At 37.8% G+C, this 25,913-nt stretch overlaps 1 protein-coding gene across 1 annotated transcript in view; it reads left to right on the forward strand.

Annotated features, from left to right (window-relative positions):
• The window catches only part of LOC143694067 (uncharacterized), an 85,231-nt gene that overhangs the window by 19,197 nt on the left and 40,121 nt on the right, over nt 1–25,913 (forward strand). The window contains exons 2-3 of the mRNA XM_077178026.1: nt 10,974–11,114; nt 22,696–22,843. The gene's annotated coding sequence lies outside the window, so the exon portion shown is untranslated. The remainder of the gene's footprint in view (nt 1–10,973; nt 11,115–22,695; nt 22,844–25,913) is intronic.

Below are 25,913 nucleotides of genomic sequence, written 5' to 3' on the forward strand. Positions count from 1 at the left end.
GTCATATTAGGTTGGTACATGATTAAAAATCTCAGATACAGTGCTAATGGGAAGCTCTGTACCAAATCCTTGTATTTCTAATGAAGAATTATTTCAAGAAAGTAAGAGAGCTTTGCGTTTAAAAGTGAAAAATAAAAATGACTACCCTCTTTTAACCCCAGGTGCTTAATATATTTCAGGCAGGGAATTCAATCAGCAAAAGCTAAGTAAATTGAACACTGAAAAGGTTTTAAAAACAGATTGGACAGGTTTATAACCTATGTAAAACAAAAATAATCAAATCATATTCATGTGCTAAACTGATTACCTTCAGCTCCAGTACTGCACAGCAGGCCTGGTCATGAGGGAATGGGAGGAGAGCTGCAAACAGTTAGGCTGACACTGACTGGGATTTTTGCCTGATAGAAAAACAGGGAGAAATCAGGGTTGACTCTTACAGTAATAGACCTTTCCTTCAAGAAAAGAATTATCTGATGTTTGATAAAGATGCTTTTTTTAAATTTCAATTTTCATTTTCCTTTTGCTTTTAGAATTAATTACAACCCAGTTGCAAAAATGGAAATAATATATAGGGCACTATTTGTCAGCCATTAACCACAAATCTTTCTAAGAACTCTTTGGGTTCTAACTTATGGGCTCTCCCTTCTCTTCACTCTCAGCAGAGAAGGTACCTTTATAACTTGTCCCTATCTCATACAACCCAAGTTATCCAAATCCTTGTGTCTTATGGGATCAACTGCTCAGAGAGCAAAAAGGGAATACTTAATGTTAATTGGATTGGTTTCAGACTTTGCATCTGTTTTGAACATCTACACGAATGAAAGTAATGAAGAATCAGATTCAGTAACCTTTTACATGCAATTTATAGAGACCTTTTTTCAGTAGGAAAAAAAAATAACTCATATTATTAATGATTAATTAATAACTTACCTGTGCTGCCTGCATTATAAAGAGAGGAGTAGGTAGATGTTGCTGTATTGAGAACTAGCAAGTAACTGCAGAGTTAAAAGGTATATTAAATTAGTCTCACCAAGATTTCCTGAGATGACTGGGTAAGAAGCACATTAAATTACTAATTTTATATTTAATTAAAACTGAGTTTTTCCTTCCCCCTTGTTTACCACATGTATTCATAACTTTAGAAACAAAGCAATAGGTGCTGAAAGTATATGAACTAAGGTTAATAGAAATTTTGTAGATTTATCATATTCTCATAAAAATTTGCAAACACAAAGTATAAAGTTTTTGTCAATAATCTAAATCATGATTTTGAACCATGTGTTCAAAACAGCATGCCTTTATCAAATAAAGGATTTCAATACAATTTTTGGAAATATTTTATCCAGCCATATCACAAATAATAGCAACAATTTATTGATTTTATTTAAAATTTTTTCTCTTACAAAGAGAGGAAAAATTCTAGTTTGGGTGTTGATAAGCTGAAATAGTTATAAAGCTCTAAAACCAGTAATTTTCAGCTTTGAAGCCAGTACAGATAGTAAAAAAGGTAACACCTTATGCATTCTCTTTCTGACAATAAAATGCCTAATCTGTGGTACATTATTAGAACTAAAAAGCTCCAGCAAATGGCATAGAGAACAGAGGAGTTCCTACATCTGATGGCTGAGTCATTCCTCTTATTTCATGGTTCCTCTAAGCATTAAAGCACACTGCTGATCAATCTACAAGACAGGGATTTGCAATGCCAAATCTTTCAAAACAAAGTTGATTGCTTATTAAAGATTCCTTAATTTTGGTAGTCAAGCTGTTCATGAATCGAGAGTTGGAGCTTTGAGGGTTGGCACTGCAGAGCAGCACGACTGTTACAGAAAAGCTGACCATGGGAAATAATCTTGGGTTGTATGATAAAGACATGATTCATCTTGTACTCACAGATGAAAAAAAATGCATTGAAAGATAAAGAAAATTTTATTACAAAATGTATTCCCTCTCCAGAGGAGAAACTTGGATAAACTTTGATAAACTGAAGATATTTCTCAGTATTGAAAGTCACATTGAGGACACCAGGACTCACATGTGAAGGAAGATTTAAATTCCCTCCATTCAATGGATATAAAACTGTCTAGGATTTATATTACAAACAACACGGGGGTTAAAAAACCTGCAGGCTACAGTTCTGCTGGCTGGCTGACTACTTCATGAAGGACACTTTGGAACAAGGAGAAAGCCTATTCAGAAAGGAATAAGGCCTGATTAGCAAAGAAACACTTAAGAGGTCAAAAAGGGCAGGGACAAGAAAGGATTTGAGAAATATATCTAAATAATAAAAGGTTCTCCATCAATACAAGTAAAAAGAGAACAGAAATACCCAGGGTTCCATACAGTAGGAGAAAAATATGAGCTTTGGCATTGTGCCTTTATTAGGACAAAGAATCTTTTGCTTTTATAAACTGAACTCTGGTATGAACGGGCAGGGCAAAGCTAGAGGGTAATGCAAAGAAAATGGATGTAGATACTTTCCACCAATTTTAATAGAAATGTCATTATGAGCTTAAAAAGTCACTACTGTGTGACTGTGTTTTTAACAAATCTTTTCAGTAAGAACTATTACTATATGGTTGGAGAATAGAAAAAGTAGCAGTTATATTTTCAATGGAGAATAAATGTGATACAGACAAGTGCAAACTTGCTCTTTTGTCTGTATGTAAGATAACAAATGGTGAAGCAGAGCTCATTAGAGACATTAGGGGTTAGAGCATATTTGTTAAATATCACAGGAAATTACCAAAATTGCCTGGTAATGTATGTTCTCAACAAATCAACACAGGAGGTCTTACCTACCTTAAGAGGTGAAGCACCAAATAACTGAGTCAAATGTAAAATTGTGGTTGAGGTTCAGAAGCTCAGCCATCAAAAGCTACACTACAAGTGAATAAAAAGACTTGTCCAAGGCAAAAAGACATGGGTAGTAACGAAGAACAGAATTAGAGTGCAGAAGTTCTTTACCAATATGTCCATGGGTCTGTATTTCTTGGAAGATTTCAATAATGAATGGCACCAGCAATATGTTAAAACTTTCTGCTGGTAAAAAAGCCAAACTGTTGTGGAATAGATGGGGAAGGATCTAGAACAGCCTTCCCATGCTCTATGCACCCTTCAGGACTACACAAACGGGTTGCTAGAATGACAGTGTTTGGATCACTTGACAAAGAGATCTCTTTCAGATATCTTTGCATTCACCAGAATGCTTCAGAAGCCCATCTTCAACCTTTTAATTTGCATTTCAAAAACCACATGCTAAACTGGCACAGATAGTGCTTCTGTTTGATGCATAAGTAGTTTACATGTTCTTTGAACAGTCTGCCCACAGTATCCAGATGCTCTGAAGTCAGAAGGATAGTGCTTGTGAATCTGACTGGATCCACTTGCCAGCTTTACAGTGCCAAGAAAGCCCATAACATATGCACGGGAACCCAACAGTCATATCTGATCAGCCTGAACAAGAAAAAGCTTGGTAAGGTGTTTTGGCAAAGGCAGTAAGGGCATTCACTGGTGGAGCCTCTGCCAACAGTATTTAATCTTTACCATTTACTGTGGAATTCTTAGGTTAGATTTAAATGTAGTCCCAGTTTTTACTTACACATTGCCAAACTTTACCTGCTGTAGCTATTTTATGATCAAACCCTCCTCTTTAGGTTCCCCTGGATGCTAACCATGTCAGCTGGAGAAGACCACTTTTATTAGCACACCTGTGAGACCTCTTTTTGATAGCTTCAGACCACCTTCACAGAGAGTTTCAGCTGTTTCAGCTGACTGATGAGCTTAGCTGCTCATGAAGAAAGTAATGTCTTATTTCATCAGGATCTTCTAGCTGATGCTTCTGTCTTGGGAGCAGCACAAAGAGCTCAGGGAGTCCGTATGCACGTCACAATATATGAACAAACAAGTGAAATCTGATGTTCTGCAAACAAAAATGTTAGTGTAGATAGGCCTGTGCTTCTTTGTCTCTCCAGGTTGAGAATTACGTTATAACTGAACTCAGGTCTGAGTAGACTTATACATAAAAACATTTTCTTTAAGCATGTTTTTAAGTTGAGTTGGTTGCACAATAATTCTGTTTTGCTGGAGGCATAGTCTGTGGGTATGACCACTCTCTTGTGTCAGTTCTTCAGTAAAAACATAGCCTAAAAATCTATCTTTGCTGCAGCTAGTTCCAGTGACAGGAGTTCATTTGTTAAGAGTTAAGTGGATTCTTGCCCTGCTTGTGGGCAGTGCATTTAAAAGACATGCTCCATCCCTGTCCTACGTTATGTGTTTACAACAAAGCATTCAGAAACCTAAGTGGAAAGGCTGCCTTGCTGTTGCCCGTGGCACAGATTCTTGCTGTATCTTTTAAACTGCACCACTGTTTGACTTTCTCTCCTTGATTATATATTCATACATAGAAATAAGTGTGGAATAAGTGACTGCTTTATAAATGTGCTCTCTCAGAATGTAGAGCTGCTGTCTGCAGAGAACATTTATTCATGGAGGGCCTGCAAGGCCGCTGTGTGAGCAGCAATGTAATCTGACTCTGGCTGCATGGAACTGAGGGCAGCCATGGCACCAAGGCAAACAGTTGCTGACCTTGGGAATGCTGTGTTTACAGCAAGTCACAGAAAGGCACCAGAACCAAGAACAGGTGGCCTTGAGTTGTGCGAACAGCCTACGGGGTTTTAAACAGTTCTGATTTATTCAGTGTGGCAGTCCCTGTATAATAAGGTTGGACTTGGAGATTGCAAAATAGGAAGTTTCCACGTGGTTTTTGGTGAATATGATAAGGAAAATGGGCTATAGCTTTTCATGTAAGAGATTGACATTCACTCCATCATCACTTTTAAGATTCTGAACAACACTGCTTGCGGACACATCTTGTGCTCCCTGCTGTTGCCTGATCTCTCAGCCAACAGTGCTCAGGCAGAGCTTCCCATCTCTTGAACACCAGTCAGTCCTTCTTTATAATTTGCTACTTTACCATAGTGATCATGCTCCTAATAACCTCAGACTAAGCAGATAAGTGTTACTGAAATTATATGTTGTATTTTCTATTTTTTTTCTGTTATACATACCTCTTTTTTTTTTTTTTTTTTTTTCCCCCCCCCATGGATTTTGTCAGATTTAGATCCTGTCCCTTCAAACAGGCATATTATTTCAGTGGATCTGTAATAACAGATAATAAAACAGGGACACCAGTGCCCCCACAAAAATCAAAATTCTTACCTGTTCATCTGTCTTGAGCAAGAATCTTTCAAACTTAGATTTGTCAGACTACCACAGAGGTATATCACACATCTCACTACAATATTCTTTCTTCTGGTCCTAAACAAGTTTGTTCTTGTTTCAAAACTGCCCACTGCAGTCAAATATTTAGCAACTACAGCTTGTATTTTGGGTAAGTTAATATCTTTACAAACTCAATTTTATTGTCAGTGTAATGTGACAAAAGTCATGGCTGAATATAAATAGCCTAACTCATTCCATCTCTTACAACTAAAATATTAGGAGTTGGGCATTAAAAATAGAAAATGTGTATATACAAAACTTTGACAACTCTGCAAAAGCATGTCATTATGAAACTGTTTTCTGCTAGATGTTTCTTTCAGGGAAAGTCACCTGCACTGACCTGGGGATGAGGATGTGACACCACCATACTGCACAGGCACTTGCACGTTCTACTCTAAAAGGGCTTTGTCAGAGCCTCTAAGTGCAGTTTTCAATCCAGTCGTGAAGATGCCTGAGCTTTGCTGTGAGCAGTACAGAAATTTTTGACAAAAAAAAAAAATTAAAAATCTTCAGTTCTTCACATTTGGTGTAGATTAATTTCTATTGACATGTACCTTCATAGCAAAGTTGACTCAGAACTTCCTTTGAGGTCCTGAGGCCTTCCTAGATGAGCATTTTCATGGCGTCTCAGAATTCTCTCTCTGTTTCCCTGCTGGTTTGTGGGTCTTTCTGACCCAGAGTAGAAGTTCCTATAACACTCCACCTTCACTTAGGATAATGCTGCTATTCCCCAGATTTATGGCTGCAGGCTGTATCCTGCACAGGCCTTTTGTCAGCCATCTAGTTGATGGGCCTTGGAGACGTAGGAAAGAGCCTTTTTTACTTTTTAGATGAGCAGCTGAATTTGTACCTCACCTGAAACTCTCAGCTGAAACTCTCACTGTGCAGATAGCCAGAAAAAAATTAAAAAGAGGTCTCGCTGGTGTGTAAAGTGACCTCTTTCCAGACAAATTATCAGACACCCTGGGGAGCTCTCATAATGATTACTAGCTAATGCACTTACATATAGCAATGGTCAGTAAGGCAACACAATGATTTTACAAAGTGAGGGAAGATAACACTGCATCACCTCTGTTTTTTATGAAACTGCAAATATACAGTGAACTTTTGCAGACTTCTGTCATTTGTTGACATGATTTTGTCTTACAGAAGGCAGAAAATGAAATGGGCAGAAACAGAAATGGGCAGAAACCCAGTGATTTTCCAGATGGTATTTACTTTTCTTTTTACATAAAATCTCTGTTACATGGCCTCTTTTATCCTATCAATTTTTATTCACTAACCACACTCTGTCACCAACTTTTAGAATCACATCAGAACTAGCAGCACCATTATTGTCCTTATTCAGCAAAACACATATGTTCCAAAATTTCCAATGCCCCTGCAGCAAGAATAGTTACAGAATGATCTGGAAAAAAAAAATCTTATTTTTCTTGATATTCTGTCTAGCAGCACTGTACTTTAGATTTACTGAGGTTACAACAATAATATGGAAAATGTCTTTTGGCTTTTATAGTATTTTTTATCTTGGAGCTCTCTGTGCCAGATAAAGAGATGGAATCACATTTATATTTGATCCAAGAAAGGTAGATGAAAGCAGGCAGAAAAAAAAGTTATGTTAAAAGCAATCAGGTGCTCTAGAAAGATGACTTTTTATTTTGAAAAGCTATGCATATATCCAGTCAAAAGATGGGAATAGAATAAGAATTTGAGCTGCACCATTTGCTCCAGCAGCATTCTTTCCACCTACCCTCTTCAACTGTCGTTCTTTTCAATTTAACTTGACTGGTGGGAGAGCAGGAACTAAAGGGCAGTGCAGAAAGTTGGACAGAGTATTTTTGTTCCCTGGAAAATCAGTATCACTCTTCTACAAATCAGGATGCTGTAGCTGTCTGGGCTCATTCTGCACACCAAACTACAGTGCAGTGCAAATTTTCTTCCTCCATTTGCTTATTTTAAGCAGCTAATTACAACTGTTTCATAGTCTTCCTAAAATCACCCTGTGGGAACGTTACAATAATAGTCTTTTTCTCAGCATTGTAACTACAAGGCATTTTTAAGGTGAACCTGGAAATGCCCATAATGCGCATGAGCATATATTTCTTTGTGTGTGCATATGTGTAGTGCATACCTACCTACACAAGCTGACAGACACCTTGTGGAAAGAGGAGAGAAATAAAGGGCACTTTTCCTGACCTTGGGGTCAGCAACTTAAGTCTTACAAAAATAAACATCTTTGGGATGAATATAAAGGTTCCTGCATGAGACAGCTTTTTTCCAGTGCATTTTACCTTGTGGAAGAAAAATGTTGGCTTGTTTACAATACTCCCAGATGTCAATTAACTCCTTTCACAACTGCTTTGTGCAGTAAATTTCTCAAAGCTACTGGTTATCTGTTATGGATTTATACAGTGCCTAGCATAATGCATCACTGGTGCCCGACTATTGCTGTAAGTGAACACCGAATAAGCTAAGGAACTGAGTAGATGTTAACTGCTTTAAAGTAAATTAGGTAGTATTTATCATGGGCAGAGTGTTTTTTAAGTCCTGTGGGGAAGGGGTTTCTTTCTTCTCCTTTTTCTTCCCTTCAAATTTTCTCAACTCAGAGATGCATGAACTACTTATTGAATTACAACCTGCTGTTTATGAATCACTCAGATACTGGCCTGATTAAATAATAAGAAGACCATTTCTATAGAAATTGACTCATTTTTATGTTACTTAAATTTTTTTCTATATGGCAGTTACAGAAAAGAAACCCTCAAAAATACCTTTATTTTGGGATAGAGGTTTGAGGCTGGGAGGGAAATAGCCTTCCTGCACTGTGCTAACATTATTTCAGTGTAGGAGATCCCTTTTACAGAATTGGGATGCTAATTTGTAATTTTTCTTGCCCAGGATAAATGTTTGTTTAACTGACTGCTGATTATAAGGGACCTGCCTCTATTAACACCTAAAATTCTGCATTTTACTGTGTGTAGTTTTTGGATGTATCTTAAACCAAACACTTGAAAAAGACTGAAAAAATAATGAAACTGAAATAATATATTTGGATGTTCCTAAACTAAATTGTGTTATTTCCAGTCCTTGTGCAGGCAGAAGGAATTAATTTTGAGCTGCTGCAGCTCTGAAATGCATTACCAAGGAGAGGATACTACGACTAACCACTGGCATATGGTAGTGCTATTTTGCTTTTAGAGTAGATTTCCTGGCAGGAACGTGTATTACTCAGAGTTAAGAGGTATTGTCATGTACTAAACAGCTTTGGTGGAAGAATGACCACAGTCATGTCAAACCTGAGTGATTGTTTTAGTAGTCACAGATAAATTGCATGAGAAGAATGAAGAAGTATTTTAGTTTATGAGAAATTTTATATAAAATATAATTTCAATTAGCATATTATGCTGCTTTTGCTCATCTGTGTGTTTCTACTGTAATTCAATTGTGAAAAGCTTCAGGTTTTTTTTTTTGTTGGAAACTAATTATCAGCTTACATGCAATTCAATACATCTTTGGCTTTCTACCTCAGTTCATTTTTTTTTTCTGCTTGTAGCACTGAAATTAATTGCAGTTTGTTACCTATCTAGAAATTATTCAGATTTTAACAAATTTTCATGGTTCAAGTCTGTTTCCACAAGGAAAGAGGATTTTTCCAGCAAATTTGAAAGCCATGAATATGTCACTGTCAGCAAGCTTTAGAATTCTAAGTTCGGGTTTTAAGTTTGAACATTATATAGTTACAAACCATGTATACATATGCATACAACATTCTTTCAAAAAAAAACGTTTGCATCTTACGTCAAAGTTTCAGCCCTTGAGTAATTTATGAAGTAATACAACTATAAAATAGTTTAGAGTGAAAAGGACTTCTAGGGGCTGTTTTGTTCAATGTCCCACTCATTGGGTCAATCTGGCCCTTGTCCCAGCTGAGTTTGAACATCTCCAAGGATACAGATTCTATAGTCCCTCTGGTGAGTATCTCTCAGTGTTTGACTGCTATTACTGTGAAAAGCTTTTTCTTTATATCTAACCACAGTTTTACTTGCTGGAATTTTCATTCATTCCTTCTTTCCCTTTCATCGTGTAGCTCCAAAAAAGTCTGTCTCCATCTTATCTACACCCTCCTATTAACTAGGTGTATGCAGTCATAATGTCCTTCCATAGCCACCTTCTGTGGGCTGAACAGACCCAGCTCTCTCAGCCTCTCTTTGTACACCATGTGCTCCAGCCCCCTGACCATCTTGGTGGCCCTGCCCTTACTGGAGTGCTCTATCATAGTGCCCCTTTGGCTAGAAGTTCTCATTAGCTCATTACTTTGCCATTAATTTGTTGTCTCTCAGATTCCTGACATCATAAATAGTAATAATTGACATCATAAGAAGCAGATTGTGAAAGCATATAATTATCACTGGAAGTGTTCTTCTCTTTTCTGGTTTGTGTCACCCTTGGAGAACATGCAGTTGCACGTGAACATGCCCATGCTAGTTCTAAAAGTCTAATTGCAGAAATACCTTTCCAGGTGCCAGATGGACAGAGAACTTTCTTGAGGACTCATCTCAAGATCTCCATATATTCAAGGAGGTATCTGCCTCCTGAGATCTATCTAAGCTGCTAAAAAAAAAAGTTGAAGAGGCTTTATCATTTTATATAATATAATATCATGTAACAAAGATATTATAATAGCATGGTCTCTAAAGCATTCTTTGCTGCATATTTGGTATATGAGCTGGGCATCAGCTGTAAACATTTCTTTTTCATTAATTTGTAAGCATAACATCCTTTAATATTCATCCATCAGCACCTGCACTGTCAAAGTTAAATTTTCTCACAGTTTTAGTATTTAGTTACACAATTTTCTCCTATCTTAAAAATTATCAGGTAGACGACACTTTCAACAGAGCTATTCAGACAGAAGCTGTCTTTTCAGTGGCAGACAAAGTACTTTCTCTTCACAGTTTTTAAGAGAAAATAGCTCCTCTGATAGGAAATGCCACAATAATGTAAAAGTAATTATATGTAAAGATGCTGCTGCTTTTTGCAGTTTCTTTGGGGAGAGAATATTCATAATTGTCTTAATCACTCTCAGGTTTTTGCCTTTTCTGGCTGTATTATTCTGTCTTCAAGTTGTTCATTTTCCCTGTTTGCAGAGAACACATTTCTCTTTACAGTTACACTAAATGATTCTCCTTAAATACTCTCCTCAACAAATCAGTCCATACCAGCAATATAAAACAGTAAAGCATCATAAGAGATGAAGTACTGCTATTTTTATAGGATGCAAACTGGATTAAAATTTGCAGAGTCCTGATATGATCCCTACTTATAAACTTCCAGAGTTTGTCAGAAGAAAATGCCTTATTACTGTTTTTTCAGAGCTCTCACTTGCATGCATTATACAACCTAAAAAAGAAATACTAACTCTCCTGTGAATCATGAATAAGAAGCATATTCTTCTAAATGAAGCTTCAGGAAGGCTTTGTGTTTCAGGTCTTACTTTAATTCAATCTTACAACAACAGAAAAGAGCAATCACAGCCACTTTGTGGCTGGCTTTTGCTAAATGCCTAGGTTTCCCCTGGATGAATTTTACATTTAAGCAAGAAGAAAGTTTAATCAACAATTATGTTCCTTAATTTTTCTTTGAAAGGTTTGTTCGATTATTTGGTAAATTTCATTTTGCTTTTATTACAGTGAGAAATGAACCAAAACAAGAGGTTGCCATCTCCACAATGATGTTGCATCCAAACCCCTGGCTGCCAATCAAGCTTGCTGATATCGTACTGAATTTTGTCTCTTGTGAGTGTGATCAGCTTGAGGAGTCTTTTGGGAAAGGTGAGGAGCTCTCTGTTGGTTGCTATGGAAGAGACAGGCACAGCTGTAGTTTCATCTCATAATCTGTCTAGCAAATGCAACCTCATTGAAAACAACAAATTATTAGTGTCAAAATGCCTCGCTACTGATCATAAACTTTCCTCTTGGTAATCTCTAACCAGAAATGCCCTGACACGTTTTTCAGTGGGAGAACTATTAGCAATCAAAGATATCTCATGATGCAGACTTGAGTTACATGAAGAATCTTGCATCCAAACTACTGTTCCAACAAAACTGCCAAAGTGGGAACTATAATTGGTCTTAAAGGACTACCACCTCTGTTCTCAGTTTCCAATAGTTCATAATATTTTCAAACTGGGATATTAGAAGGGAGAAGGTTTTTTATGTTTTCTAAGGGTCTGATTATGGATGGAATAGAGTTCTTTATTTGCAATCGTAATTTCTGTTGTGGCATAATCCACAGGTGGATTCATGCAGAAATATTGGATGTTTACACCATAATCTAAATTATATAGTGTTTTTCTATCCAAACACTGCTTTCTTGTGAATCATACTTGCTAGATTCCACCCGTTGTCTAAGCACTGTGTTAGCAAATAAACTTAAGCCTCAGTGTGATGGAGGGACAAAAATCAATCTTTCTTCACTGTGTTGTGTCATTATCTTGCTATTGACTGGTCCTGCATTTAACAATTTCCAGTCTCATTTCTATTTCTTTTCACAGTTCATGTTAATAAACACCATATAGAACATTTTTTTTCCTTATTGCTATGAAGGCTAAAGTGTCTCACCCTCTCTAGCCCCAAATTTGAAGCTTATGATGCGTTGTGTTTTTTCATTAAAAGCAACAGTGTCCATATATGTTTCTCCTACAATCAATACTCTAATTAGATGTGGACTTTTAAGAGAAAACTTTTGGTAGTGTGCAGTTTTGAAGATAGGATCTCCATACACTGAAGTCCAAGACTTATTTTTAACAGAACCTTTAATGCTCTGGGAAATGCCTGCAGGGCTCTGACTTAATGTCTCCATTGATAATTATGGAGTTGCCAAAGTTAGCTAATACTGACATAGCAGAAGCATGAAATTAAACATTTTTGTAACCTTCCATACCAAGGCTAGAGAAGAAGTCCAGGAACAAAATTCATCTGCAATTCACTTGAGTCATATAGTTTATAGTAAACAAAGTTTAGATGTGACTGAAATTTCAAGAAAACAAAAAAACCTTTCATTTTTTGAAGAGCATAACTGTCCAAATAATAATTTTTAAAATTAGTAAACAACTTGAAGAACTTGCTTGAAATTTTTCTTGAACATCTAAAGTATTGCTATATGTTTTTAAACCTAATGGGCTATTTTTCTGTTTAGAGATTAATTTGTTGTGCATCCTTCCAAATTGTATGGCTTTTCTGTAATTGCAGATGTACTGAAAGCAAGACTGCCTATGACTAAGCAGGAATAAATCAGCCCAGTTTCCTTTTATCAGTTCATTTTCTTTAGGCTGAAGACCCTATCCTTTTGCTTGAAAGAAGAAATAGTGCTTGTCTGCTTCTTTTAACAAAGGAATATTATCTGAAAACGAGTCATCTACTCTATTTTTATTGGCCACTGCTGTGTTCTACTTTTACATCATGAAGATATGATCCTGTAGAGAAGCCTGTTAGGAATGACGAGTGCCATCAAATGATAACAAGTGGTTTGATAAAACAAGGAAATATAAGCTGCTAAGAGAAAAAAAGGGAGACAAGAAGAGAGGAAGGGACCAAAGATAAGAAAGTATGATGAAAAAAACACCATAGTAACAAGTCTCCCTGCCTAATTCAACAGCATGTGCAAAAGAGAATAATTCTCCTCTGTGAACCTGGCTAAAATTTGAACCTGCTGCCTCTCAATTTGGCTGCTGGGACCAGGAGAAACGATACCAGTGGGAGACTTCTGAAAACCAACAGCCAAAAGCATCACAGACACGCTGAGCGTGTAGGCGGGGGTACAGACAAAGATAGTGAGAAAGTCAAAGTCTCTGGAGACTTAAATTGAGGAGAAAACTTGTGTATGTTTTTACAGGTAAAGTGTGGTTGCATGAAGTAGGGAAGAAAGGACTAAGGGTCCAGCTAGGTCCCAAGCTAAAGTCAGAACACCTTTCCTAGCATCATGTGATCTCCCAAAAAGCTCCCATGGTTGTTGTTAGCCATAACATTCTCCCCTCTCCCTGCACTGTTCCCTCTGCTGTCTCCATGACTGACCAGAGCTGCTGACAATACAGCTGCCTGCATGGAGATGTTCATTCTTTACTTCTTTCAGCTTTGGAACTGAAATAGCCTGACCTGAAACCATTGTTATGCCTGAGAAGCAGGTCATTTTTTGGCAGTATAACAGAAATAATATAGTTATATGGGGACATATATATGCAACTATATATATTCTTATAAGCACTTCAATTAGAAAAGAAGATTCATCTGCCAAAAGGAGCGTGTGTAATAATGTTTGAATTAACACTGAGTACATTTTCAGTGGAAATATTCTTTTTGATTACTGAAACTGAAGTGCTTCAGTGAATATCCCCATAATGTTTTCTTGGGAAATAGTTAATGTAAAAAACAACTTGTGAACTGTACCTCTCCAAACCATTAGGGCATTTTGCCATACAACAGTTAGATACAAGTAGTAAGGTAGTAAGACAGTGACAAGACAAATGGAGAAGGTTTTATCAGAATAACTATTGCTTGAAAGGAAGAAAATTATAGTGAGGATTGCAAAGAAGAAAATTACATGTTGTCACCATTTATTTCACACAGGAGAAAAGTTGTATTTTTCCATGCTAAATGTAGCTGCGAATTCAAAGAGCCTCATATAAACTCTGTATAATTCCAAATAAATAAAGCTGAATTATAAGCCTCAAGATAAAAATTCAAAATTATGAACCACCATCATTAGTTCCTTGTGATAACCAGGAAACCATCCCTTATTTCCTTGTGACTTTTGAAGCAATACTGCCTAAATCAGATACAGAAATGCCTGCTCTTATACCTAGAATACAGGAGAATAATTGTCTATGGAGTGAGAGAAGAGTCCTTTTATGCATCACAGGCCTACCCAAAAATACTAGGGAGGGTAAAATGAACTTCAAGAATTACACAGGATCAAATAGTGCTGCTACAGTTCTATCTCTGGAGAGCTATTGCCAGAAAAGTAGAGGGAATGTTTGCACCTTAAGGTTAGATGCTTAACATGCCCGTCATATGTCTTGAAAAAAAGCTGTGTGCCAGTGCACTTACATGTTGAGCCAAGTATGCCTTTTCTAAAGTCATAAATTACATGGTTTAATTGAAATCTATTTTAAAATCAATTCTGTTAACTCAGTGCCTCTGAATTCACTGACGCAAATAGAACAGGAAAAAACAGGTTTAAGCTGATTAAAGAGACTGAACATAAAGACTGAATACAGCCCCTTTTTTCCTGTAGTCTGAGCAAATGCAGATAGTGTGGATTTATTCATGAGAAACTTAAGGCTAATGCTACAGAATTCTGTTTTTCAGGACAAGAAGGATAACCAGAACTTACTGGGACAGTTTGCTCTGTTTTTCTTCTGTTTGCATCATGCCTCACTTACGTCATTTGCTCTCACTAGCATTAAATTCAGAAAAAAATTATTTTAAATTCCATTTCAATGCATCATGAATCACTTTTACTTAAGAAATGACAGTTTAGAATCACATGAAATTGCTTCCAAAAAGGAGCAAGATACCTTGCCAGGTATTAACTAATTTAGAATCTCTTAAATCCTTCAGAAGAACCACTGAAATCTCAGATGCTCAGCTCAGCATCATGTCTGGAAATTGGTATGAATGTGGGAAGACCAAAGAGGGTCCTTGGAAGCTCTGATCTCACACAGCACAAAGGGGAGGACTTCTTCCTTTCTTTGCTTCACGTGTTCTGTCTCCAGCATTCACTGTGTATCAAAACCACCTACAAACTCCTACAAATAGGAATATTTATTCATAATCTTACACTCCATAAAATTCAGCGACAGCCTTAGGGTTTTTTCTAGAGGTTTCTGATGCAGTCAACATCAGCATCAGCAGGCTTGCACTGTGATTATATAGTTGGATGTTCAATTTTTTTTTAAAGTACTATCCTTTTGCAAGTGTCCCAAGTGTTTTCAACCTTATCCAATTTCTCATCAGTAAATCCTATTCTTTCATTGTTATGACTGTTTTTCAAGTGTTGTCTCCAGTGTAGCTGATGATTCTTGTAGGACATTTCAGTACCGAAGGCATGAGGTACCTATAGGCCCTCCAAGATCTCAACTTTTCTCCTGGTATCTTCTATTTCCATTATGAAAAAAGGATGTATAAATAAGAAAAATATTTTCCCCTATAGTATTTTCTTCTCTTAATGCATACAGAAAAGAATCAAAAAGTTTGATTTTATATTTGGTTCCTTACCTATTGTCATTCAAGTCCAATTGCTAAAAAAGTTTTTACTACGGCACCTTCTGGCTCTTTTTGATAATAGCAATTTGTGTATTGACTTCAGCAGGAAAAAAAGCAGGACTTTGATGAAGTTACTTATCTAGGTACAAAAGGCATTTTTAAAGTTTGGCAGCAATGAAGTAAAAAGCCTACTTGCCTTCATTGTTGCCAGGTCAGCACACTGGGGTTTTTTAGGATCAGGCTCAGCAATGACACTCTAATGGGCACCAAATTACAGTAACATGCATTTCTTCTGCTTCCTCCTTTCATATTTAACAGTGTTTCATTACAGATTTTAGTGCTTCATTAGCATACAGAAAAAAAGTTATTGTCACACTCTGTTTTGCTTTTCATTACTAAAATAAATTAATTACGGTTCTTGAAATTCACGAGGCATTGCCACTTCCAGTGGTCTAAGCATATTAAGCTGTCTTCTTGGGAAAAAAACAATAAGGCCACATCAGCAAGACTGACATTTATTTCAATCTCCTACTCTAAAATCTGTAGTTAACAAGGTCAAAAACCATTGGGTGAATTATGGGACAAGAATTCTTAAGATGATTTGCAGCAGGGATTTATTATGAAGCCAAAATTGTATTGTCAGGGGGAAGCAGATATGTAGTGAATATGAGCAAAAAACCAGTCCATCTACTTTACATGCTGTCAAGTGTTAAAGGCAGGAATGATTCACAACTGCACAAATGGTGCAATTCTGAAACTGTAGGAATTATTTCCTCTTGTATCAACCTTTGAGAAAAAATACCTTTGCCTATGTCTTAAGTGTGAAAATAACTAGTTTTTTTCTCCTCTCTAAGACAGGAAAGTATTACCCTATGTCCAATTAAACTTACTCTGAAATGAATAACTGGCATACATGAGAATAAATTTGCTGGAAATAGATCAACGAATGCATTTTAAACTTGCCTACAAAGGGTTTCCTCACTGAGATTTCCTTTTCTCTCTTCCAAGTAATGGAGGTTTCACAGGCCTTTTTTAAAAAATTCTTCTTACACTCTACAGGAGTGTAAGAATGTGAAGCATGTAGCTTCCCATTCCTCTTGAAAAGCTGTTGCAATATGCATCAGGAGTAAGAGAATGTTCCAAGAGGCTAGAGGACAACATGGGAATACAGGGTTGGATGAAAAGCCCATCCCAAACTCTCCAAGAAGAAACTGAGAAGCTACAGGGAGGCTCCTGTTGTCTGTAGGCTTTTTTGGATCTTTGGCCTCATGCAACATATGTTGCTTGATGCCAGCTCCAAGCATGTTCCCTGCTTATTGTTCTACCAGTACTAAGTGATGTAATTACTGATCTGAAATAGTTTGCAGTGTAAAGCACAGCAAGATCTCTGAAAGTCCTGCTTTGCTGTTTCACCAAAGCCCTGAAGAGAGAATCAGGGAAGAAGGTACTGCAGGGCAGGTGCAGAGAGATTGAGAAGTGGCCGAGTCACCCTGTTTGAAAACCAATCTATATCTAATTAGTGAATCCTTGTCACAGCCCTGAAAGGTATATAAGTACTGCTGCTCAGTTTTACAGCAGTCTGGGATGGAAAGGAACAAATTCTGCTGTGTTTTAAAAATGCCTTTAACCAGTTGAGTGAAGGCAAATTAGGCAGTAATAGCTGTGAATGTGCCTTATAAAGTACAACTTAATGCCCCTGCTGGTTACAGTTGCAGTTTACATGCTACAGAAACCTTATATTTACTGTTCCTTCAATGCCCTATGATTTTATTAAATTTCACATCCACAAACTTCTTTTTCTTGGAACACATGATGAGATACATGCCTGAAAGGTGCTAGTGGTTGGGTTACTCATACCAAAAGGGAGAAGATTTGTGTTCAAGTGCTGTAGTCTGAGTTTGATGAGTCTTTGAGCAACTTGGTCTAGAGGAAGGTGTCCCTGCCTGTGTGGTAGGAGGGTTGGAACTAGATGGTCTTTAACCTGTTTTTTTCCAGCTCAGATAACTCTACGATTCTTCGATATATCCTCTTACGAGAGAGACACTGTCTGGCTTGTAAATCGGTATCAACTCTCTCCCAGCTCCTAAGAAAAGTATGATGTAAGATGAATGACAACACATTGCATCTGAACACAGCACAACAGAAGAAGTGAGGTACAAATATAGCTTATCAAAACATACATTGAATTTTCTCCTCCCTCCTCTCCAATAAAGGACCCAATTCCTTTACACTACTAATATTTACTGGGTGAGTTGGGAAAGGAAGGAAGTTTGTACAGGTCCTGTTAGAGCAGAAAATTAAAAAAATTTAGTCTTCTACTCTGAATGAAACTGGACTCATCAGTCTCTAGATTTATTGCATGTTTAGCTGATAAATATATTAATCATGTCAAAACATATTCCTGGCTAGCAGAATAATATTATGTACAGGTGTTCTTTTGGGGATATCTGCTAAACCTGGGAATCAGATTCAGTGTCTGAGAATACCATGTATTTCTTGTCACTGCTTAAAGCAATCTGTCCAGAACACATTATTTCTTTGCACTCTAGGCTTTTATTACTTAGCAAGAAGGAACTTTTTTTCCCCGTCTGAGTGGATGTCACTTGAATATAACCAGAAGAGCCAAAACTGATTTTGAACATCTTGAAAGAACCTATTACACAAATAAAGTGCACTTTGGGGCTTCCATACTGAGGAGTTGAAAGAAAGACACTTTCAAATTGATGCATGCTTGGGAATGCTAATGAGCAGTCTTGGACATATGACTAAACAGCAGCGTTACAATGCGGTTGAGTAGTCATCTTCTCCAGGACGTGTCTGCCAAACAATAGCTACCAATTTTGTTTTTATTACAGAATCTTCTTCTGCATATGGTATTCCTTCTTTCTTTTTTTCTTCTTATTTTTTCTCTTTTCTTTCTTTTTGTTGTTATTTTAATTTATTTTTCTTCCTCATTTTCTGTTAGCCGAATATTAAAAAACCGTATTAGTAAAATATTCTTGTTTATGGTCAGTCCCTTTATTAAAATATCTCTTAATTGAATTTTTTTTTTTTTTAAGCAACAGAAGCAACAGCAAAAGTTTAGAAACATTCTGTAATTTCTCTAATATGGATCTGGGGCATGTAAATGGGGAAATAACTTCATTTTGATAAGAAGTACTTCATCCTTGGTTAACTGATTTCTTCATTTCTTCTTCTAAACTGCAAAATGTATGTCAAGATTGCTTCCAGATATAACTATTACATCTGTATTACAGAGAATTCTCAACATTTCAATGGCTCTGGTTGGAGGAGTACATAATATTCTGAATATCTCCAGGTATACAAATATGTCTGAAGCCACTGAAGTTTCCTTACTTTTGTAAGGTCCAGTCTGGATTATTATTGTTTTTAGCACACTACTTTTAGAACCTGCTGAATGCTCAGCCTTGCTAGTTGCTCCCTGAGCCTTAATAGGGTGATGCCTGGGGTTGTCCTTTCAGGACTGTATTCCTTATAGACAAGTTTCCCTCCCGCCCCCCTCAGAAATATGTTACCAGTCTGTGGGAAAATGAATACTCTAAGATGCCAACAAAGCCCAGCAGCTTACAAATAAAAGGGGTGATATACTGTAACAGATAGAAGCTTTATGATGCATTTATATTCTTGATGGATATGAAAGGTTAGGGGCCAAATATGAGACTGTATGGCCAAATACATTATGTTAGCACTGACAAATATGACAGCATGGAAAAATTGCAGATAAATTCAAATATATTTAAAAACTTAGAGCAACAAATAACCAAGAGCATGGAAATTGTCAATTTCCTTTATTAAATAAGCTTATATTGAGAAAATACACCTTGGGAAATACATAAATGAACCAAGAAGAAGATGGGCACTAAAGACAAAACTGCTGAGTGCAACCAAGCTATAATTTCTTGGTCCAGGGACTATCAAAAGGAAAAATCAGTATTGTCCAAGGTTAAATGTGACTTAAAACTCCTAAGTGGCAATAACTGTCCACACAGGAAGAAATGGCAGAGTTGTTCCATTACACTGAACATAAATTAAAAACATTTGTCAATGAGTTCTAATGGCAAGATAGAGTGACTTTTATGCAGGTGAAGTCTCCTGAACAAGCAACTTCTCCTATATATTGACTGTAAGTTTGAATAATAACCTTTATGTTAAAATTTCTTTCAGAAGACAGAGTCACCTTGCATTTTTCTTACAATGGGCCATCAATTCTTCTAAAAATAATATCCATATTTTGCTATCAACAAAGTGGTTCTTTAAATGTATTTAAATACATTTTCCAGATTTGGTTCTTTGTATACAAATGTATGAATAATTTAAGTGGCTGAATGTGATTTTACAGATCATTAAAATTTGCACAGCCAGGAATGCATTCCTGAAATCCACATTTTACTTATATAAAAAATTCTCATGTTAAGCAGTCTGTTAAAAATGGTCATGCTGATGTATCAAACTTTATTGTAGTTGTCTTATGATATCAGAACTGTTTGTGCTAGTTTCTTTACTGTCATCATATCATTACTTCATAAAAGAGATGTGATAGGCTTAAACATTCTGCTTATCTAACTCATGATTGACAACTGAACTTCTGCACTGCCAGATAAACACTTATCTTCAAGCAACATAGTATTAAAAAAATGTAACAGGTTGCAGTTATTCATAATTGCATCTGCTGAAGCTGTAGCCTAAAAAATATGCTGTATTTTCTTAGAAGATGGTGTGTTCTGGAAGGGTGCTTCCTGGGGGGGAAACTGCTGTGTCATTGTTGAGGTATGAGAGTGGGCAGGTACTGCACACACCTACAGCCATATCCAGGGCTTCCTATCTAAGTATATGGCTTTTGTAGTGGGAGTCAGCTGGTTCCTTGAGAAAAGAGAGGATGAGCACAAGAAATGATAAGGTAGGAAAGTGTTGCTCTTGAAGTACTACATACCACAAGAGTTTACTGAAATTACTGTTTTAAAATCCAGTTACTATAAGGTCTGTGGTCCAATAAAATATGGCTGAAGTATGTCTGTTTCCTAGCCATCATTGTTTTTAAAATAGCTAGTCCTCAATTTCAAAATATCAGATGGGATGTATGTGCTTTAGCCATTAATGGTGACTAATGCTAAAGCAAAGATGCTAAAGGTTTTAAATCATAAGACCTGAAATGATATTTAAGAAAAGGAGAAAGTTCAGCTTTCACCCCTTTGAAAGGTCAAATGGGAATTATTAAAAAAAAAAAAAAGACAAGTCCCCAAAGTTTTATAAAAGCAGTAATACCTTGCCTTTGTATGGTGTTTTTTTTCTGAGCACTGTATAAACATTAATAACAGCAAATGTTCTGCAACATGTGGAGTCTCCATTTTACAGGTAGGAGAAAATAAGGAATAAAAAAAGTTATGGTCTAAACTCTCAGGAGTGCCACTTAGGCCAATCTTAGAAAACCTTGCTTAATTTATGGTATTACGTAATACCCAAAATTCCCGATAAATTTACAGAAAATATTAATAAATCAGTAATAATGTAGCCACATCCAGAACTCCTGAACCTGTAGTCTTAAAAATTAACTGTCTTTCTCACAGCCACACACAGGCTGCAGGAATGGCACTAGAAAGCTCTATTTGAATTTTTACCTCAGGGTTAATACAGGGCATAGATTCATTAGATAGCAACCAGTGAAACTGGTAATATGTCCTCTGTATAAAAAAGACAAGATCAAATTACAATTTGGGTTTAGTTTCTTAGGGCAAAAATTAGTCTTACCATGGTGTATTACGTGTGGTCAGCCTCTTTGAAGCCAGGCCAACTCATTTTTGGCTTGCACCCTGCAAAGTGGCAGCACTTTCATTCTGCTCAGTAACTGGTACACAGAAATCCCTTGCATATGTCTTTTGAATCTAGTTCATAGTTGTATTTTTTGTTTCTAGAAAAAATCCCATGTCTGTACCACGTGACAGAGCATGGTGTAGGTACATTTCAGTGACACTAGGGCATGTATGTCCCCAGGTGAGAGCATAAGAAACACTGTGCATCACAATAGTGGTCTGTCTAGCCCTCTCTTCTCTCTGGCACTGGGAAGAGCAACCCTGACCATTTCTCTTGGTTGTCTCCCAGCATCCACAATCACAGAATCACAGAATTTTTAGGTTGGAAGAGACCTTCAAGATCATCGAGTCCAACCCATGTTCTAACACCTCAACTAGATCATGGCACCAAGTGCCACATCCAGTCTTTTTTTAAGCACATCAAGGGATGGTGACTCCACCACCTCCCTAGGTAGATGATTCCAGTATTTGACCACTCTTTCTGTGAAAAACTTCCTCCTTAATTCTAGCCTGTATCTCCCTTGGCGCAGTTTGAGACTGTGTCCTCTTGTTCTGTCTGTTGGTGCCTGGAGAAAGAGACCGACCCCCAGCTCACCACAGTCACCCTTCAGGAAGCTGAAGAGAGTGATAAGGTCACCTCTGAGTCTCCTTTTCTCCAGGCTGAACAACCCCAGCTCCCTCAGTCGTTCTTCATACGGCTTGTGTTCCCAGCCCCTCTCCAGCCTCGTTGCTCTCCTTTGGACACACTCAAGCATCTCAACGTCCCTCCTGAACTGAGGGGCTCAGAACTGGACGCAATACTCAAGGTGTGGCCTCACCAGTGCCCAGTACAGGGGAAGAATGACCTCCCTGCTCCTGCTGGCCACACTTTTCCTGATACTGGCCAGGATGCCATTGGCCTTCTTGGCCACCTGGGCACACTGCTGGCTCATGTTCAGCCGACTGTCAACCAGCACGCCCAATCCCTGGATGCATGTTGCTAGAGGACACATCCATGACCATCTCCCTTTAGTATCTATTTCTGGATTTTTTGACCATGAATTGACCATGAATCCCTTCATGAACATGATGATGCCAATATTCTCCTACTGATTTTCTGAGTTTCATTGGCTGCTATCTAGTTCTTGTCCCACAGAATTTGTTGAACAATAGACTGTATTAATTTCACTCACCAGCACCTTCATGTTTTCATCATAGCCCGCTGTGCTGGTTTTGGCTGGTGTAGAATTAATTGTCTTCACAGTGGGTGGTATTGGGGCCATGTTTTGGGTTTGTGCTGAGTACAGAATTGATAATACAGAGATGTTTTTGTTATTTCTGAGGAGGGCTTCCACAGAGCCAAGGCCACTTCTGCTTCTTCTACTGCTGCACTGGTGAGGAGATCGGGGGTGCCAGGGAGGTTGAAATGACACACCCTGGACACATGACCCCAACTGACCAAAGGGATACTCCAGACCACATGACATCATGGTCAGTATACAAAGTTGGGGAAAGAAAGAGGAAGCAGGGACATTTGGAGTGCTGGGGTTTCTCTTACCAGGTCAGCGTCACACATGATGGGGCTGTGTTCTCCTGGAGATGCCTGAACACCTGCTTGCCCATGGAAGGTGGTACATTTTTTTATTGTTGTTGTTTTTTCTTTGCTTTTGTGTGCACATTTTGTTTTCTCTATTAAACTGTTCTTCTCTCAACCTACAAGTTTTACTTTGATTCTCCTCCCCATTCCACCACATTGTGGGGAAGAGGGGGATTGGGCAAATGGCTGTGTGGTGCTTAATTTCCAGTTGGCCTTAAACCACAGCACCCCCTCCAGTTTTTCCATTTCCCAACTGAGAGTTGTAGTTGTCTCTTTATGTAGGTAGGCAACTGCTCTATCTTTAATCATTTTAGTTGCCCTTCTCCAGATCCATAGTTTCTTACCAGCTAAATAAACAGCCAGGCTTAACAGCTCCACTCAGCCTTGCTTGGATTAGACATCCCTGCCCTGTTTTAATGTCTAGTGTAGTCCTGCCACAGAAGTGTGATTTTATATACACTGACTGCAACAGAAAGACTGCCCTACATTCCCATCCCTGAGATTAAAATAGGAACAGTAGCTCACATAGCACGTGGAAACATTTTTTTTTTTCCTTTTGATTGAAAGAATAGGAATAGAAAAGGAAGCTATTTCATTATGCTTTTTAAAGGGATTTGGAGATGCTGGCAATCTCCAGAAAAGCTTCTTTTTATCACATTTTGTGCCAAACCTCACAAAATTACTGTTCTGCTATGCACTGACTGCACATTGCAGATTTGCTTTGTGGTTGTCTGGATTAAATCTAGTTTAAAATATACCTTCCAAAGAAAATCCAAATTCTCAAGCTGTCTTTTATTTATAGAAGTAACAAAGTACTTTCAATTTTTCAGTGTTCTTTAAAAATGATGTTTCTAAAAACATAAGGAATTTATGTATCTTAAAAGTAGGAAGATACTTAACAGCTCTATTAAACAAAATAATTAACTTAAATGTTTCAGAAGAAGGAAAGAAATGAGCTGATTACTGACTTGTTTGACTAAATAGGTGCTGCAAGTCCATCCTGGGCCAATAGATTAGTGACCTCATTCTGGTACACAGCTTTTACAGCTGGTAGGGATATTACAGGTATTTTACAGGTGGTAGGGATATTATCTTGGCATTCAAAAGTCAAAAATTCTTCCTGTCTTCTGCCACCAAATGCTGTGTGAATACACACATGCTACTCAAGTCACAGATTTTTCTAGCAAAATTCCATTGGGATAAAGACCTTAAATCAATTTAAAAAAAATTATCCTTGTTTTCCCTAGGTCTAAAATTCGTGTCTGTAACAGAAGCATAGTATTACTAGTGCATCAGCCCAAAGCATGAACAACCCAGGGTAGCATCGTGTTACTCAACCTCCTAGGTAAAAAATATAGACATCTGAGTGATGCAAACATCTTTCTGTTCAAACAGAATATTAGGGTGCCCTCAGCCAGTGAGATGTGTGACCTATTTTATGTTTGTGCTGCCCTGTAACCCAGTTTCTTGGTTTGTTGCTGGATCCTGATGAACCCCATTGCAGAAGAAGGGGTCCTCTGGCCTCTTGGGGTGTCTTTAGAGTGAATCCAAGACATGGTGTGGCTGAGTGTGGCTCTGATAGCTTGTGGCATGCTCACTCTCCATAGATTTGCAAACCTTGCCCTGCCAAGTGTTCTGTCTTCCCTTAACCTCCTGTCAGGCCCCACAGCATCCAACATATCCTCCTGCTGTCAGTCTGTAAATACACTGCTCTGTAGGCCACTTCTTTTCAGGTGCTTCAAAGCAAAAGACACAAATGCATAGGCACAGACCTGAACCTTGGGGATGCAACCAGAGTGCCACAAGAGGTCTGTGGTGTGGGAGGTTACTCAGAGGCACACAGGTCACTCCTCACTTCTGCCAGCCAGCCAGTTTACAGTAGATGATTCTCTCAGCACCCCCACCACACCCTCCTTAGGCATACTTGGGTGCTTTGTGTAGGAGATTCAGTGACAGTTTAAAATGGCACATAGGCCAAAGTGTCGGTGGTGTATGCACTCCTGGCTTTAATGTCCTGCATCTGCTTACCCAAGTCCTTTTCCCCAAAGCTGTTGTTCACTAGAGTGTAATAGTTTTGATCCCTTCATATTGTCACTGCTTCTTGGTGAAGCTTGAAAATATCACAAGGCTAAATGAGATCTTTGTTTACCTTAAAATAGACTCCAGCAGTTCTAAGACAAATGTAGTTTAAATATGGAGCAGAAGAAGGTCTCTCTGGAAAAAAACACTTGGATCTCTGCCGAAGCCACTGCAGAGCTGCCATTTCTCCATTAGTTCAATATTCAAATGCTAGACTGAAAATGACTCTTGCTTTTCCTCACAAGGACTACTTAAAAATGGAAATTACTCTAAATTGCCAAGCAATAATTTCTCTCAGGGGGTCTACTACATTTTAATTCTACTTACTTCTCTCTTTTCTCCTATGTACACCATCCCTCAAATGTTCTATTTCCTTAAGGCTGTTTATACTCCACCATGAAATTTCTGTGCTCTGTCTGCCAGCAAAAATAATCAAAAGTTTGCAGAAACCAAGGGATTGCAGAAACCAAGGGATGCCTGTCTTAGCTGGCACACCTGGCTACAGCATTTATACAAGGCTGGGTAAATTGACCATACGTGGAAGTCCTCCCACAGCATAAGTAAAATAGAGATTTTTCATGATCAGGATAAATAGTTCATTATTTCTCAGATCACAGGTAACATTTTTCAATTGCTCTGAGCAAAATGGTGAAGTAGTGAATTCATAACAACCACTTAAATAATGGAGAAAAAAAAGCCTCTATGCCTAGCAATGAAAGAGGCTGGAGAGCCAAACACAGGTGGGAAAAGCCTGCAGAACATGATACATTGAGAGCTTTCCTCTTGAAGCCCTCAAGGACTCTCCTCCATGCAGGAAAGGTTCACCTGTTCATGTGACTTCTGAAGTTACATGAACAGGTGAAACTTTCATTTTGGTCTGCTCCT

The sequence above is a fragment of the Agelaius phoeniceus genome, chromosome 5, assembly GCF_051311805.1.
Source record: "Agelaius phoeniceus isolate bAgePho1 chromosome 5, bAgePho1.hap1, whole genome shotgun sequence".
Lineage (NCBI taxonomy): Eukaryota > Metazoa > Chordata > Aves > Passeriformes > Icteridae > Agelaius > Agelaius phoeniceus.